Here is an 18,732-nt window from a genome sequence, read left to right as displayed (position 1 = left end):
CTGTGAGCTCTTGGTTAAAGCTGAACACACACTTTTTTGCTCTGTCTGAATATCCCTGAACATTCTGAATTTGCTGCTCACCAGTGTATATTTGTGATTATAGTTTTTGGCTGAGAAACGTCCCATGATATAGTATGGCTGCTAGCTCCACTTGCATTCCCTAGTGGAAATACCCCAGATGAGAATTTCCAGTTGGTTGCAACTGGCCAAACTAGGTTATGGAACAAAACCATGATCTATAGTTCTACTGGTTTCTGGAGTTACTCCTCCCCCAGTTTAAACCAGTAGAGACCAGTAGACCACCTGAAAAATTCTAACGGATTTCTGGCAAATAAGCTAACTGATGGGAACACATGGGGAATTGAACTTTGCTGGCTGGTTCACAAGGAGAATGAGGCACTGAAGACCAATTTCATTCAAACCCAAATCTTGGGGACTTGCAAACTGATGTGATTCATACCAGTTCTGACTACAAATGCTTTCAAATCAGACCCTTGAGTCGCACACCTGAAACTTCGGAGAAATTGGAATCTCAACCCAGATCAGGATTCAAATTCCCCATATGCATAATGGGGTCCTATATGTCTAATGGACCCTGAATGTGAACAATCCTCAATTTTGGGGAGATTAATATCCGCCTTTATTATTATTAAATTTGTATTACAGTTGTGCCTCGAGACCTCAGCCAGCCCTGGGCCCAATTGTGCTAGACACTGTACAAACACACGAAGATGTTCCCTATGTTGAAGAGCTCATAATTTAAATAGGCAAGACAAAGGACGGGAGACAGTAAGTGTTATTATCCCCATTACAGATAGAGAACTGAAACGCAGAGAATGACTTCTCTGAGGTCACACAAGAAGTCTGTGGCACAGTCAGGAACTGGAGTCGGGTATCCTGTATCCCAGGACTTCATCCACAAGACAATCCTTCTGCCACTAAGCCTAAAAACTGTAGTTCTGGCATGAAAGAAATGCAGATGTTTCAAACCAGCCCTGGAAGGGCTTGCAGAGCAATAATAGTCAATGCTCACAAGAAATAAAGTCTTTTGCTTAATCTATAATCCAAGAGGCAGCACCTCCAGCAGCATAGTGCCCTTTCATACTATGTTTGGGCACTAGTTCAGGACCAAATCAGAGGGGAGAACACTACCTATTAGATTTCCAGCAGCACTTACAACAACAACTGTGCATTCCTTAGAGCAAGGGTTGGCAACCTTCCAGAAGTGGTGTGCCGAGTCTTCATTTATTCACTCTAATTTAAGGTTTCGCGTGCCAGTAATACATTTTAACATTTTTAGAAGGTCTCTTTCTAGAATTCTTTAATATATAACTAAACTATTGTTGTATGTAAAGTAAATAAGATTTTTAAAATGTTTAGGAAACTTCATTTAAAATTAAATTAAAATGCAGAGCCCCCCGGACCGGTGGCCAGGACCCGGGCAGTGTGAGTGCCACTGAAAATCAGCTCGCGTGCCGCCTTTGGCACGCGTGCCATAGGTTGCCTACCCCTGCCTTAGAGGATCCACATCTAAACCTGACCCTGCTAAACCTGTGAGATCTGATGAGCTCACAGACTGAGGTGGCACCGCAGCAGGAAAAACAAGCAACGTACGATATTACAGAAATAGGAAATGGAACACATTGTAGTCAGATCAGCCGCTAGTTTATAGAGAGTACAAGAGTAAATCAACAATACTTTCTAGTCAGCCTTAAGTCTTTAGGCTTATAATATAAAATATTATTAGATTATTTGCCAACACAGAGAGGAGCAGCTCTTGCTTCGACTCAGATCTGAGCTCACTTCCTTACTTTTGATTATGACTGTCCTCTACCAGAACCAGGATTTTTTTCTGCACTTATAAAACCTTTGTAAGACTCATCCCCTGGACTTTTCTTGGGAAACTGCAACCAAAATATACCCAATAAAAATACCAAATTGATTAGCACCAGAAAAATGCAATTTCTGAATTGTCTTGCTTAGGACTATATGTTTTGCTGTCAGATAAATGAACTTTACCTGCATCTAAAAACAAAATAAATTATTAATACCATTTATATATATTCTGTTATGTTATCTAAGAACTGTATTTGAATGTGAACAACCCTCAAAATATATTTCTAGCTGACACTGTAGAACAAGACTGGGCATATGTGTCATTAAGTTAAGGGCTTAGATTTTTGCAGGTATTTTAGGAATGGAGAAACCACACACGTACTTCCTTCCATCAACACTGACAGCTTTCATTAATGTTAGTGATTTGTTCATAGCCATTCTTTACCCAAGTCCCTGAGGCAAGTGACAGGCTCCACTAAGAAGAATGAGGTCCTTACCAAAAAATGATCCATCACGAAAAGTTAAACACTTAAGGGCCATATCCTCTGCTAAGTGTAAATGGCTGTAGCTCAACTGATATCAATGTAGCTGCACTGATTTACACCAGCTGATGATCTGGCCCCTTAAGAACAAGATACAGAAACTCAGATTTTCTATTGATATGTATAGAGATAGTCTACATGAGCATTTTTTAATCTGTTCCCCTGCATGGTACAGAATGGGATTATCTCGTCAGTTATTACACACATGTTGAGGGGGAAATAGAGGGGTATTTTTAGGGTTTTTTACCCTTTGATTTTAGAGACTCTCTCTCTCTCGTTCCTATTCTATACTAATGAAGAAATATCAGTCTTTAGGGAGATTTAAACTTCTAGGGTCTTACCCTGTAAAGCCCTCCAGACAAGAAATCCCACTGAACTCAATGGGTTCTGCTAGCAACATCAGGTCTTCCGTTTAATTTGATTTTGTATCACAGGCCTTATGAAAAGAGATCTAGTGAGCATTCATCTGCTATGTATGTAAAGTATTTCATTCTCCCACGAACTTCGGTAGTACTTTAAAAATTCTTTTTTCTTTAGCTGCTTTTGTCTCACTGTATCCCAGGGTCTTAACTTGTGCAGAACTGTCAGATCGCTTGCTCCCCATCCCACCTGCTCATCAAACACTCATTCAGGGACTCTCACTGTCTTTAGCCAATTGGCAATTATTAGCTGCCACCCAGTGACCTTCCCATTGTGACATCCCATTCATTAGAAGGAATACTCTAGATTCATGGCTAGCTTGTTAAAAATCTATTTGTTTTAAATAAGCAGCAGTCTATACCCCTTACTGGACTTCAGGAGTCTTGAATGTTAGCAGAGTCTCGGTATTATAACGTAACAGTCTTTAAAGTAACCTCACAATCTCATCCTCAGTGACTTCATTTTCCATGTTTATGACACCCAACTCCTCAGCTGTACATTTTCTTGCCCTCAGCTCTTCTTTAAAGCTGATTCAACTGTCCCACTCACCAAAAGAGCTGTTCACCTGACTTGATGTTCACCAAGCACTGCTCTTTCTCTGAGCTCTCTGTTGATGAATTCCCACTCTCTGACCTTCACCTGGTCACATTCAGCATTGTTGATCAGCCCCTCTCTGTCTCATGGCCTGTCATCACTTGGCCTTTCCATGACCTCCAGTCCATCAACACTAATGACTGCTTGTCTTCTCTCAGTCTTCTCCTCCCTATCCTCTCTTCCCTTTCTTCCATCTTTATGGTTGTAATTCTTTCCTTGCTTCATTCTCCTTCACCCCTGGACATTTTTGACCCTCTTTCCCACTGCAAGGTCTGCCCTACCAACCCCCAGTCCACGCTCACTCCCAACATCTTTTCTGATGTTCCAGGTCTCATGCTGTGGAGTGTCCCTAGTGGAAATCCCATGACCAGGCTGACTTCCTCCATTACAAATTTGTTCTCACCTCCTTCAGTTCTGCCATCTGCCTAGCTAAACAACTCTACTACTCCAACTTAATTGAATCACCTAAGCCATGATCCCAGCCACCTTTTTGACACCTTTGACTCACTCCTCAAACCCTCCCCTCCTCTTGGTTCTGCACATAATCTTACTAATTTCTTCCAAGAGAATATTGACAAAATACGACTAATCTTACCCCTCCCCTGTGCTGGCCTTTACTTCCCCTTTTCCCTCCTATAACTTTATCCCTCCTGCTTCCCTACAAATGCAGAAGTTTCTCATCTGTTCTACTCTTCTAACTCCTCTTTTTGCCCCAGTGACCCAAACCCAACCGATCCCATCTTCTGATCTCCCTCATGCGCACTCTCATCCCTACCCTTATGCTGTTCTTTAACCTCTCACTCTCTTCTGGCTCTTTCCCCTCACAAGACAAAAATTTTTTTAGTCTCTCCCATCTTAAAAAAAACCAACACACTTTGACCCCACTTGCCTCTCCAGCTGCTGCCCCATCTCTCTTCTCCTTTTCATCTATAAGCTCATTGAATATTCTGTCTTCAAACACTCTCTGGAGTTCCTTTCCTCCAATTCCATCCTAGACCCCCTCAGTTATGGCATCCACCCCTTTCACTCCACTGAAAGCGCTTTTGCCAAAGTCTCTAATGACCTCTTCCTAGCCAAAGCTCAGAATTAGTTCTCTATCCTCCATTCTTGACCTGTTAACTGCCTTTACACAGTCAACCATGCTCTTCTTCTTGAAATCTTGTCCTCCCTTGTCTGCTGGAAATCTGGCCTCTCCCAGTTCTCCTCCTGTCACTTTAATCACTCTTTCTGTGGATCCTTGGGAGGATCCTCCTTTCCCTTCTTCAGCTTTCTTTTCAGCTTTCACAGTTCTTTGTCTTTGTTCCCCTTCTCTTTTTCCTCTACACCTTCTGTCAAGGTTCCTCCCCCACTCTGAACTCTAGGGTACAGATGTGGGGACCTGCATGAAAACCTCCTAAGCTTACTTTTACCAGCTTAGGTTAAAACTTCCCCAAGGTACAAATTAATTTTATCTTTTGTCCTTGGAATAACCACTGCCACCACCAAACTCTAACTGGGTTTACTGGGAAATGTAGTTTGGACACATCTTTCCCCCCAAAATCCTCCCAACCCTTGCACCCCACTTCCTGGGAAAGGTTTGGTAAAAATCCTCACCAATTTGCATAGGTGACCACAGACCCAAACCCTTGGATCTGAGAATAATGCAAAAGCATTCAGTTTTCTTACAAGAAGACTTTTAATAGAAATAGAAGTAAATAGGAGTAAAGGAATCACCCCTGTAAAATCAGGATGGTAGGTACCTTACAGGGTAATTAGATTCAAAACATAGAGAATCCCTCTAGGCAAAACCTTAAGTTACAAAAAAGACACACAGATAGAAATAGTCATTCTATTCAGCACAATTCTTTTCTCAGCCATTTAAAGAAATCATAATCTAACGCATACCTAGCCAGATTACTTACTAAAAGTTCTAAGACTCCATTCCTGTTCTATCCCCGGCAAAGGAGCATATCAACAGACCCAGACCCTTTGTTTCTCTCCCTCCTCCCAGCTTTTGAAAGCATCTTGTCTCCTCATTGGTCATTTTGGTCAGGTGCCAGCGAGGTTACCTTTAGCTTCTTAACCCTTTACAGGTGAGAGGATTTTTCCTCTGGCCAGGAGGGATTTTAAAGGGGTTTATCCTTCCCTTTATATTTATGACACCTTCTCTCTGGATAATAAAATCCACAAACACAAATTCAGTTGCCATCTCTATGCTGATGACTCACAGATCTATCTCTCAACCCCAGACCTGTCTCTTTCCATCCAAACTATAATCTCAATCCACCTCTCTGACATCTCCTCATGGAAGTCTAGCTGCTAAATCAAGCTCAACATGACTAAAACAGAGTGCTTAATTTTTCCATCCTAGCCCACCCCCTCTATTCCTTTTTTCAGTCACTATGGACAGCACCACCATCCTGCCTGTCATTCAGGCCCATAACTTGGGCATCATCTTTGGCTCAGACCTCTCTCTAGGTCCTCACATCCAGACTATCTCTAAATCTTGCAGATCTTTCTTCATAAAACCTCTAAGGTATGAACTTTCCTGTCCACCCACACAGCTAAAACTCTTGTCCAGCCTGTCATCATCTCACATCTCAGTTATTACAAAGTCCTTCTCTCTGGCCTTAACAAGTTCAATCTTGCCCTGCTCATATCCACTCAGAATGCTGCTGCAAAGATCATTTTCCTAGCTCACAGCTTTGACCATGTCACCCCTCTCTTCGAATCCCTCTCCTGCCTCAAACATAAGTTGCTTGTATTCACTTTCAAGGCATTCATGGCCTTTCCACACCCTATCTATCCTCTCTAATTCAGTATTGAAAAGCCACCTCCTACTTCCAATCAGTCCATGATGCCATCCTTGTTAAATTTTCAAACAAAAACCTTTGTTCTTTTTCCCATGCTTCCCCTCATGCTTGTGTGAAGCTCCCCATAAACATCCTCCAAACAACCTCAATATCTTCCTTCCAAACCCTCCTGAAAATTTTTCTTTGCTGTTATGCCTACGAAAAACTTGAAAATGCTCCCCACCACCACCACATCTATTGTCTCTTGTTTTATACTGTACTTAGATTATAAACTCTTTGGGGCAGGGATTGTCTTGTTTTGTATTTATGCAGTGCCTAGCAAAATGGGGTCCTGGTCAACAACTAGGGCACCTAGGTTTTATGGTAATACAAATAACAACAACTGTTTAAAGAAATAGGGCTAAATTTGCTCTGTTATACTGTTTAATTTTAGGGTAACACCACTGGCTTCTGTAGAATTACTCTGGATTTACACCAGTGGAAAAGAGAGCAGGATTCAGCCCATGTACGGTAGGTCACTTTTTTACCTGCATAGCATTGTACTGATTAAAATATGGTTTTACACCATGAAAGATGGTTGTAGTAGGTCCCTTTGTTTTCTTAATGTATGTTATTTAACAGAAGAAAAATGAAAAGCTATCAGTTAAGCACAGGTGTCCTTCCTTACTTAAGTGTTCAGATAAAGACCTAATAAAATGAGCTACATCATTTAATGATATAAATAGTTATCTGTGCTGATAACATTAACTCATATGATCCTAGCTGTGTGGCTCTTTCATAGTCTCTTCTATTTTCAACATTTCAGACTTTTTGGAGTTATCAGTGTATCTTTGCTTAGTACGCTTAACAGAGCCCTGTTCTATGGTCTACTAAAGCTTTTATCACAATCATCACTGTATGCTCTTAAACAAAATTACAAAACAAAGTGACAAACTAGGGCAAGAAAACAACATAAGGTTATGTGTGATATAGCGAGATAAATGCAATAGTCTCCAGGTCTATTTTCTGCTCTGGATATAAACAAAACAACGTTAAACATAAAAAATCCTTCACCTGTGCATACAAAGAATATGTGATTTTGCCAGGGATCATTCTTTTGCATTTGAAGAAATGAAATCTGTGCAGTAGGGTCAAGGAGGAAGAGATTCCTTTATACAGACTTTTAAGAGTAAATTTCCATTGTGTTTTGCTGAGTTGCAGCCAGTGACATTGACTGACTGAGTCACATGTTTAAAAGCCTATGTAATGCTTTGTAACTTTAATTCCATTAATGTCATGGTGGACAGGTTTAAGGCCAGCACCTAAGGGTTGAAAAAAAACAAAAACAAATATGGTTTGTCTGAAGCCAGCTCAGTCCTAAAAGAACTGCAATTTGTGACAGATCCTGCATAGGAACAATTTACAACCCCCCAAATCATGAGTCAGGCAACATCAAAAAGATTGCAATATATGTTCATACAACTAGCCCAAGTATGCTATAAAAGATTCATCCAACAGGTTACTAGATGGCACTGTTGCTCAGTACAGCTGCAACAAAGACTAAATTTCCTTGTCAATAAAAGGCCCAAGTCCTCAGCAGGCATTCTGAGTTTGGATCTATCCCTAACAAAAAGTCAATTGTGCCTCTATTTAGAATGCATATAAAAGAAAGGAAAGTTATTTTGAACATGCATTTAAATAAGAGAGACTTTGACTCTTTTCCAAAAGTGTTTTTAATTTTTTTTTAAATATTTTTAGGTAAATATACATGAAAGCTACATAGATAGGCAGACAAGTTTTTGGTGTGGTTTTATGTAAAACCAAGTACCCACCAGTACAAAATTGGTGCATTAGTGCTCAATAACAAAGCAAACTTTTAATGTATTTAAATAGATTCTGTGCCATATTTATTATTCTGATAGCTGTCTTGGAAATGTTCTCATCAGCTAAATGCTCTAATTCATTACAGATTTTGAGCTAAAGCCAAGTTGCAGTAGTGATGACAGTTATATTAAAAATACTTTTTTTCACGTAAATGTCAATTTTTTTAGACAACTGATAAGTTAATTTGAATATGACTGATTGTCCAAGAGAGTGCCATTGGGGTGTCCATGGCTCACAGAAAGATACCAGTCAAATTCCGAGTGTGACAAAAGGTAAACCAATGGATAGTAGGTGCAAACAGATACACCACTAACAAATATTTGATTAGTAAAATGATGAGCTTTTCAGGGACCTGCTTAACCAAGAACAATGCTGTCTGGCAGCAGCATGGCCAGGATTTAGCTCTGCAGTGATAATGACATTGGGTAAGATTCTATGCTACATCTCAAATATGGGCAGCACAGATCTCCCAACCCACATAAGGTACTGAGATGGGTTTAAGACACCTTAGTGCCCTCCCCATCCTGGACTGTTTTGGGGACTGGAGGGACCCCTTCTCTACACTTACCAGAGGATTGATGCATCGGTGATCAATTTAGTGGGTCTAGTGAAGACCAGCTAAACCGACCACCGATCACTCTCCTGTCGACTCCGATACTCACTGGATCAAGAAGAGTAAGGGGAGTCGATGGGAGTGTAAGGCGAGTCTCCCGTTGACATCGCGTAATGTGGACCCTGCAGTAAGTAGATCTAAGCTACATCAATTCATGTAACTCAAACTGTGTAGCTATTCACGTAACTCAAATTGTGTAGCTTAGATCGACTTTTCCTTTTAGTGTAGACAAGGCATTAGACTGTGCTGGGAGCCAGTCCAAGTTACAGCAACCTTTCCCTGAGCTGCGCTCTGGGCTGCAGCACTTTCTGGAATGTCAAAGCACTGCAAGCTGCACTCCTTCCCTGGCACACCCTCTGTGCCAACATTGGGTAAGGTGTCCTCAGAAGGCAGACTTCTGGCTGTCTTTCACAGTTCCTGCGGCAGGGAAATTCTTCCCTGGTCTAATATTGGGCTTTTAGGGCCCTTTTATGCCTTTTCATCCTTTTTACCTGCCATAAGGGGTCAGGGCAGTGGGTGAGTATCTCTCCTTTTGCATTTTTATATATCACTTTCCAGCCAAATAGAGCGAGAAGCACTCTACAACTTTTCCTGAACTGATGCTTAAAGGTCTCCAAATAGTAACCACTTTGTCCCCCACTGAAGCACGGCCAACTCTGAGGATAATTGTGACAGTAGTTTAATAATGTACATCAGCACTACATGAAAATATAGGATAGTTATTGAAGAATAGCATATGCAGTGGAAACTGAAGGTAGGATTTAGGACTAGATTGTAATTACAATACTGAACATGAGATTGTTCGAAGACAGCTGTGTTAACCCTCCCGCGCGCACACACTTTTCTCAAACATAGGATCTGTCATGACAAGTGGTCAGTGTTATGGATTTGGAGCTGTCTGTACTAATTTATGAATACTGTATCTTGACTGGGTTATTGTGATGTTTACTGTATTCATATATTGAGTTCATTTAACAACAGAATTGTCAGGAAGTACACCCAGAAAGGATCCAGATATATGCTTCATAGCAAACACTTGAGTGACAATTCAAGAGCCATTCACTTTGATGCCCTGGCTCTGCCCCCCATAAAGCTCATTAAACTAGTTTTGGGCATGAAGTCCAAGCCCTGGAAACTGAGAAGAAAGAATTTTGGCTGGATTTAAAGACAGGGATTCAAGCGTAAGTGGAGAGAGCATTAAAGAGAAGACTGAGACCCAGCCCCACAGAGGTTGGGGTATAGAGTAAGATAGGCCAATCTAGGACTCTAGGTAAGAGGGACATGCATGAAGACCTTTTGTTGTTTTATAAATCCTTAAGTTACACTTTGTTCCTACTTTTAAAAATATACTGTAGCTATTTTTAAGAAAACTGTTTTGATTAACTGTAATGCACTGGTCACTGAAGGGAATAACTGCAGGTGCCTGAATCCAGTCCAACCTGCAGGATAAGTTCAATACACAGGATGCTATAGCGTAGGACCCAGTCTAAAAGTGGAGAACTGCATTGTTCCACCCCCTATGAAAAGTAATAGCTTGAGGCCTGAGAACAAAGGAAGTGCACTGGAAAGACCAGAGAGGGGTCAGAGGAGTAGCCTGTAACCATGACAGTTAGGACTTGGTTGTATAATCTCCCTGGAAAGGAAGCACCCCTGCACCAGCACAATGCTCAGTATTCCCAACCCCCCAGATCATGAGTCAGGCTCTAAAATCACAAGATTGGCTTAATAATCATGAGATTTTTTTAAAAAATGGATAAATTTTGAGGGGGGTTTTCCCATTTGCTTTTTGAGCTTTTAGAGTGCACTTAGATCATGTTTTCAAGACTTTTTTCTGCAATCAGCAGGGTTAGAAACTTATTCTTTTTAAAAAAAAATGAAATCTGAGATTCTCACTTAATCATGTGAATCTAGACACTATCGCTTTAAGAACACCAAATAGCATGGCACACAATAAAATTATGTGTTGCTAACACTGAGTGTGCTGGTTCAGTACAGATGGGGGGAATGAATGTTACCCTCTGAATTATCAACTCAGCTTTTCTTCTGCCATGGTTTTCTCTAGAGAACTTCTATCCAAGCACTGCTACAGCCCAGCCCTGCCTTGCTTACCAGTTCTGACAAGACCACAGCTTGAGGTGATATGAATTGAGGGGGTTGGACTAGATGACCTTCTGGGGTCCCTTCCAACCCTGATATTCTATGATTCTATGAATGCAGACAATAGACAAAAACAGAGTTGTGGCCATGATGATTGGCTGAAACACCCAGGCCTATAAGTGTCTGATAACAACACAGTACAGTCTTTTCTGCATGGCAGTTCTGTGTTAAGCAAAGTTGTCTCACTGCTCTTGCTCAATAAGAGGCTGTGTGCACAAATCAAAGCAAAGCTGTAGCAAAATTATACAATGAATGCGTAAGCAATTAGGAGGTGCAGAAAGCTTCAGCAGCTAGGAAAGCCGTAGCCATACAAGACATTGCAGCAAAGAAAAATAAGGGTAAAGAAGCCTTGGGGCATTCGCATCCTAAGATCAGACAGAACTCTTAACTTATTCTTCTAGCATTTGCAGAATTTATTGGGGACGATGGAGGCAAATGACTTATACACAACACTTTCTGGCTGATCTTAAAAGCAAGAGATTTTAAAAAAGAGCACCACACGAACTTTCATGTGTGACCTTATATCTGTTGCTCACTTGATTGACTTGTCAGCGAGGGAACACCCCCCCACACACACACACACACAAATACACACATACTGAAAGGACTTTCAAGAGCATATTCAATGGGGTGTACTGATGTCAGTCTCAACATGGCAAATGGCTGGGCATAAACAGAGACCCTGCTCTGCAGAAAGGCTTGATGTGGAGCACCTAATAAGATATCCCTCACTGACTGGAAAAAAAGGAGATTTCATCCCCTTTAAGAACAATGATTGTTCTGGACAAGGTTCTGTGGACCAACTACTACAGAAGCTAATTTTAGCTAAAGCAAGCCCTCTGGATGTTCAGCAGAAATTTCTTAAGGTAGAAGGAAATTAAGGTGGGAAACAGGCTCCCAAGTGCAGCAATTGTATCCATCATGAACACCATGTATGTGTGTGAGATTTGAGATATATAAATTGGACAAGCTGTAGCAGAAAATGACAGTACAGATATAAATGCTATAGACAGAAAAGGTATTCCTTGAGAAACCACCTATCCGCCTTCTGTACTGAAATTTTACAATTGCAACCTTGTAACCTAAGGCAGTATTCACAGCAAATATATAAATTACAGTGCAATACAATTTATTTTATATAGTGTCTTTTCATACAAATGCTCTCCAAAAATGCTTTTCCACACTAAATAACACCATTACAAAGTCAATAGATGAAGTTAGAGAAAACAGAGGGAGTGATTAAGTGATATATGTAAAGAAAGCTTGTCATAAACTATGTGTGGGTAGGAAATGTTGTAAAGGTATGAAACTAATATCCTGACTGAAGATATTATACAGATTCATAGATTTTAATAGCTAACTAAGATGGGAAACCACAGAAGTGGTTAACTGTTACTGTATGCCCTAGCAGCTCACTAATGAGTTGGATTAACAGCTGAGTGCTTGAAGGTATGTAAGTGAAAACAAACAGAGGCTTCAAAACTAGATGAGATTTGATTCCTGGTGGTTGAGAGAGAGGATTACTGAAATCAGATGAGTTTCCTTTTGTAAAGCAAAACAGCTATAGTGAGGGATGGTACCCCTAACATGGATCCTCCAGACAAACCCTCAACCTCAGAGTGTTTTTAATTGGCACATGGATAGGGTGGTAAAAGGGTACATGATTTGGTATGACAACCTAAGCATGTGCCCTTAAGAAATTATTTTAAAATGTATGGAGAGAAGTTAAGACTTAGGGCCTGATCTACAACACCTTGTAGCTTGCGTAGTGATTTATACCTGTGCAAAGTGAATGTATAATAATAAAATCTGAATTCTCCACTAATATACACCTGTATTAATTTTGTGCTGCTTTTTCCCAGACATAAATAACCACACAATGTGTAAGCTAATAGAGAATTAGGACAAGACTCCCTCAGCTGTTGGTACAGGGAAGAATGGAAGAATCAGTCAAAGGAAAATTGGCTGGCTCAGGGTTGAACACAGCTTTAGATTTAGTGTTGTTCTATACTTGTGAGTTATAAATTGCACATTGCTCATACTGTCTAATATCCCTACTCAAGAGTATACCTACTTATCAACCAAATAGCCTAGGATACAGTGTCCTGTATTTTATGGCCATTTATTTTACTTCCAATGAGGAAATAACCCATACCTGAAGTCTCTTGGAAACTGAGGTATGCAAGAAAGAAACAAAAAGGTCAAGATAGACTAGAAGAAATGTGAGGGGGAAATTGCTAGTATGCGTATGTTCCTCTGGTGTTATTACAGTGTCTTCTAAACCCAAATTGAGAACCTCTGCTTTAAATCCTTTGTGTAAACAAATACTAGTCTCTACTTTTATTTATTTATTTTTAAGCTGAAAACATGTTCAGGCTGAATCATAGAATATTAGGATTGGAAGGGACCTCAGGAGGTCATCTAGTCCAACCCCGTGCTCAAAGCAGGACCAATCCTCAATTTATGCCACAAATCCCTAAATGGCCCCCTCAAGGATTGAACTCACAACGCTGGGTTTAGCAGGCCAATGCTCAAACCACTGAGCTATCCCTCCCCAAAGACCTTGGGGATTCCGTAATTGTACAAAACTTTAATAACTTTTCAAAACGTTTTCCGTGTTTCCAAGCCTCTTTGGACACAAATAAAATACAAATCATCATATTCAAAATTCATGCAGCCATGCAAAACATTTGAAATTGGATTCTCCACCTAATTAATGGGCAAAATCTATGTATTTATCATAAGAGATTTTTAGCCTGCATCAGTGTAGATAACTAAGCACTGGTCCAAGTGCTGCACTTAAGCTTATTTCCCTCTAACGTTCTGATTCAGGAAAACACTTAGCATGTGCTTAAATCCATCCCTCTTCAAGACCTCATTTAAGCAAGTGCTTAACTTTAGGTATGTGCTTAAATCCCATTGACTTCAATGGGACATAATTGCATGCCTAAGTGCCATCTGAATAGAGATCAGGGCCTACAATAGTATTTTTCTTGTACGTCTTAACTTCTATAATTGTGTTATATGCACTTAAAGGTCACACAGTCTTTCAAATACAGGTAATCTCATTTTAGCCAAGTTACATAGACAAAACACTGTTTTCAACTACATACCCTTGCAAAATAATGAGTTGTTAATGGCCTTTAATAATAATCTTGCAGATTCAAACTATACCAGCTATTTCCCAATTTTAATAGTAGCCAGAGATGGAGAGATTAAAGTTAGACACCCTGGCAGTGTATGAATCACAGGCCATTCTTATCTAATTCTGCATTAAAAGCCTGACCACCTACAGCCCAATATTAAATCATCAGGCTTGTACTTTCCTTAGCAGAATACATAATGAAATACAATACGTTACCAAAAAGAAAAAGAGTACTTGTGGCACCTTAGAGACTAACCAATTTATTTGAGCATAAGCTTTCGTGAGCTACAGTTCATCATTTCAACAACTAAATCAGATTTTACAATGAAAATGTAATTGTATCTCATAGGTCTCATAGTGGTGAAGTATTACATTTATCAATAGCAGTTGATACGAGATGGTTCAAATTAAATTGGACTGCTGCAAACAATGGGATTCTTCAGAGGTTGTCCGTGACTAAATCTGTTTTCCATTCCAGTTGGACCAAGAGATTATTCATTATATTGCAGAATAATCATCACGTCTGGTGACTTCAAGCAACCTCAGTGATGGGCAGGTTAAATTAAAAAATAACCAACTTAACTGAAATGCATATCTTAATTAAACAAAGAAAAGTTAACACACAAGAAACTTCTGCTGAAGTCAAGGGGCCTGACTGAAAGCCACAGAAGTCAATGACAAGACACCCATTGACTTCATTTGTATTTGGACAGACCCAAGGTCCTACATACTTTGTATAAATGTTAGATAGTTGTCAGAGCAGGGGCTGATCTCACATATCATTATGTATGTGCTGGAAGAGCTAGATACAAAAGGAATGATTTTATGTTAATGACCAAGGGCTAGATGTTGCCTTCCACAGCATAGTGCAGAGGAGAGCAAAGGAAAAGAAATACTAGCAGACAGGAGAAAAACTCGTGAAAGGAGAAGTTCAGAGCATATTGCATATGCGTCCTTTCCCCAGCCTGCACTACTCCATACCCATAAGCATTGTACAGGATTTTGGGCCTGGCAAGGGAGTATCCAGCCTATTTGTAGAAATCCTTATGGATGTTTAGTGAGCTCAGTGCAGTCCCATACCTCTTCCAGCTCAAGGAGAGGATGAGGGCAGTGTGTGGTTAAGACACTGGGAGCACTCTTGAGCTGGCAATGCATATGACCAGCATTGACCATGCATATGACTCTTGAGCTGCTATGCATATGACAAGTAAGCCGCAGAGAGGAAGCACATCATCTGGGGCTCCTGAGAGACACAGGTCTAGGACTTGTATGCAGTGCTGTTGTAGCTGTGTTGGTCCCAGGATATTAGAGAGACAAAGTGGGTGAGGTAATACCTTTTGTTGGACCAACTTCTGTTGGGAAGAGTGACTAGCTTTTGAGCTTACACGGAGCTCTTCTTGAGGTCTTCAGGAAATATTTCCCAGACCTGAAGAAGAGGTCTGTGTAGCTTGAAAGCTTGTCTCTCTCGCCAACAGAAGTTGGTCCAATAAAAGGTATTACCTCACTCCCCACCTTGTCTCTCTCCTGAGTCTTTGCAATTATCCCTCTTCACATGGCTACTAACCCCATCCCTCTTGAAGGAAATGCTGCCATTTCTTCTGTACAGTCAAGCTCACAAAGCTTTTAGTTTGCTTTTTACAGGAGAGGGGGTAATACAGGGCTGAGAGTATCTAACCACTCTCTAGTAAAAACAACAGATACAAGTCAGTGAGATACACAGTAACCATATTACTGTTTTAAATAACTGTTTCATTTAACTTCCAATAATAATTAAAAATAAAACAAGAGACATCTGAATCTGCAATCAATATTATGTGCTTGTAAATTTCTATTCTGTAAGTGTTCTTGGCAAGTTTCGCTGTTTACAACTTTTTAAAAACCCACAATGCTGGGGGGAAAAATACCCAAGATTTTTTTCCTTCTAGAGCTAGACTGCTAGCCAATTCCTCCTTGCAGAGACTTCCAGATGGCTTTGAGCTAGTTCCAAAACCAACTGTCCAATTCCTAGATGCCTCTTTTGACAATGTTGTTTATCTTCATTTGTGTACTTTCAGAGTATTCCTGTGGTGAGATTTATAGCCTAGATCATCCCATCCCATAAGAAAACCTATGTGAGCAAGCAAAGACTGGAGGAAGGAAATTGGAAGTTCACCTCATGGGGTTCCCCCCACTTCTTCACGGGGAGGGGTGAGGTTGGATGGCTGGATGAGGTTTGCCACCCATATGGCAGAAGCAAAGGGATTCAGTTCCCAAGCCCCACAGATCTCCTAAAATAAGAACATCTTAGGATTCATTGGAGGGCAATCCAAGTGAAGCTCTTACCTCTGTCTTGACACCAGGACATAGCCTCCAAGGACTCTCTAGCTTTTGACCATCCTTGGACCTTTCATAATTCCATAGTACAAGAAGGCTCAGCTTAGAAGTTAATATAGTCTCAGGATATGTTAACTTCTGAGCAGATTCCCCACAGAAGTCAGTGGGGGGATGATCTGAGTTCCCAGACCCTCACCCAATTCACCACATAGGAATTCAGGAAACTAGGAAGCGTCAATTGATGCCACAGATGCAGCTGCTTGGAGAGGGACCCTATATTTACTTAAGGAAATAGCAATATATTTATAGTTTTAGGCCAGGCTATTTAAAGTGGGCTTGTCCTGGCCTTCCATTTTTGTGGGTGTATTTGCATCTTCAATTCATACAAGGTGCCGATCCTGGTATTTTTCAGTCTAAAGGCATGTCTACACTGCACACTTTGTACAGCTGCAAATAGAATACACACGCTGCACGTCCACCTAGACTGGCTATAAATCATAGGCGCTGACTCTGTGGGTGCTCTGATGCTCTGGAGCAACCAAAGACAAAAAATAGTGGGTGGTCAGCACTCACCAGCCACAGCCATTTGGCAGCGCTGCCCCCGATCAGCCGTTTGGCAGCGCCGCCCCCCATGAGCTAACTGAGGGCACTGCCAAAGAAGCTGTTTGGCAGCTTGGGGAGAGGGTGGAGAGCGGCGGGCAGGCAGGCGCCTGGGGGTGGGGATGGAGTGGGGGCAGGAAAAGGTGGAGCAAGGGTGGGGGAGGGGGCGGGGCAAGAAGAGGCAGAGCAAGGGAGGGGCCTCGGGGAAAACTAGAAGTCAGCACCTATGGTATAAACAACAGTGCAGATGGTGAGGCACTGCTTTGGTGAGTAAAGAAGCATCTGAAACCTGTGGGGATGTCCCTGCATCACTCTCTACAGGCCTAGCAATGCCTCCCCCCATCTAACCTGCTATTTTTAGCGGTGTAGTGTCCCACTGCTGGAGTCTCTCCCCAGTACAGGCATCTTCATCACAGGGAAAAGGTTCAGCAACAGGGAAAGGCTCTGGCAGTGAGGAAAGGCTCCAGCAGCTCTCCATGGCTGGAGCCTTACCCCACTGCCTCCCATTGGCCAAAGCCTTTTATGGACACATGTAGCTACACACTGCAGTGTGGATGCAGCTTGCTTTTCACTGTGGAGTATAACTGTACATACCCAACATGTTGCTGACACTCTAGACATTGCCTAAGTAACTGATTTGATGGTGTAATCAGGAATTTAGCTAAATGGCAGAATTGTGTCCATAAGTAATTGCAGGTGCTAAATTGGATGCAGAAAAGAAGGAACAGCACTGAAATTCTGTCCCTAATGTAGCTACCATTTTATGGTAGCAATTGTCATGCATCCATTGTCATTTGATTGTATTAGTCCTACAGTCCGAATTCATAATTGACTCCTCAGTAAGAAGAGAGTAGCTAGCTAGGAGGAATGCATACTGGACACTTAAAGCTCCTACAGGCTTTGTGCCTGGCTCAAGCACAATGCCTCTGGGAGCTCCTGATGGGAAAGTGCACCATTACACTTTTTCCTACTGTGCAGCTATGGCTTAAAGCCACAATTTAGCCCGCAAAGTCTATTTTTGATTAAACAGAGGTCCAGAACACACCTAGCCATAATGAAATATTTTTCTTCCTTTTTTTTTTATTTCCCAGGGACACGCGTGAGTCATGCACTGGGCCAGACCTTCAGCTGATGGAAATCAGCATCATTGACTTCAGTGGAGCATCTATTCATTTCCACCAGCTACGGATCTGGCTCAATGTATGCCAAGGTAGAAAATAGGTCACATGGGTCAAACTAAGACCTTTTAAAATGTCTATATACATAAAAGATACCTTAAAAATAAACAACTTCAGTACATGTCCAATTACTTGTTGTGTGTTTTATTTTTTAGGGACAGTCATTTCTTGCTGTGGCCAAAATATCTCAAACATGTGCCCTCTGTGGGAACAGCAGCTTTTCTCTAATTCTCTATCAAATAGAAATGTTGGGCTGGAAGGGATGTCAAGAAAAAGTCGCCAAGTCCAGCCTATTCAGACAATAATAATGTATATCTCTTACAGCATGATTGAATTTTTTTGTTTGTAAAAAATCAAAGTGGATTAATCCAATCTGGAAGAATTAAAGACCTTACTCTTCTTGCTCTTTTTCCTTATACTGCTGATCTATAGGGCTATGGGTATGTTTTAAAAGCCCATCAAGGTAAGTACCTCTCTTATGCAAAGTTTGACGATGGGGAAATGATGGATTGAAAGAACAATTTTACTCTGAAACTTAACTCGCTACCAAAAAAGAAATAAATTTTTAAAAGTGACGTCATGGATTTCCATGATTATTGTGTCTCAATGTCTTCCAAATCAAATTTCTCAGTTTACAAGTAAATAGATGGTTTTTCTAACTGCTAGCCCTGGAAACTCA

General features: G+C 41.0%; 1 long non-coding RNA gene across 1 annotated transcript in view; it reads left to right on the top strand.

Annotated features, from left to right (window-relative positions):
• Positions 1–18,095, top strand: part of LOC140905259 (uncharacterized) — an 83,282-nt gene extending 65,187 nt beyond the window's left edge. The window contains exons 3-4 of the long non-coding RNA XR_012156807.1: positions 6,618–6,694; positions 17,967–18,095. This is a non-coding gene — a long non-coding RNA (uncharacterized LOC140905259). The remainder of the gene's footprint in view (positions 1–6,617; positions 6,695–17,966) is intronic.
• The last annotated feature ends 637 nt before the right edge of the window (positions 18,096–18,732 follow it).

The sequence above is a fragment of the Lepidochelys kempii genome, chromosome 1 (genome assembly GCF_965140285.1).
Source record: "Lepidochelys kempii isolate rLepKem1 chromosome 1, rLepKem1.hap1, whole genome shotgun sequence".
Taxonomy (NCBI): Eukaryota; Metazoa; Chordata; order Testudines; family Cheloniidae; genus Lepidochelys; species Lepidochelys kempii.
Note: the sequence above shows the minus strand (reverse complement) of the source record. Positions and strands in the feature narration are given on the sequence as shown.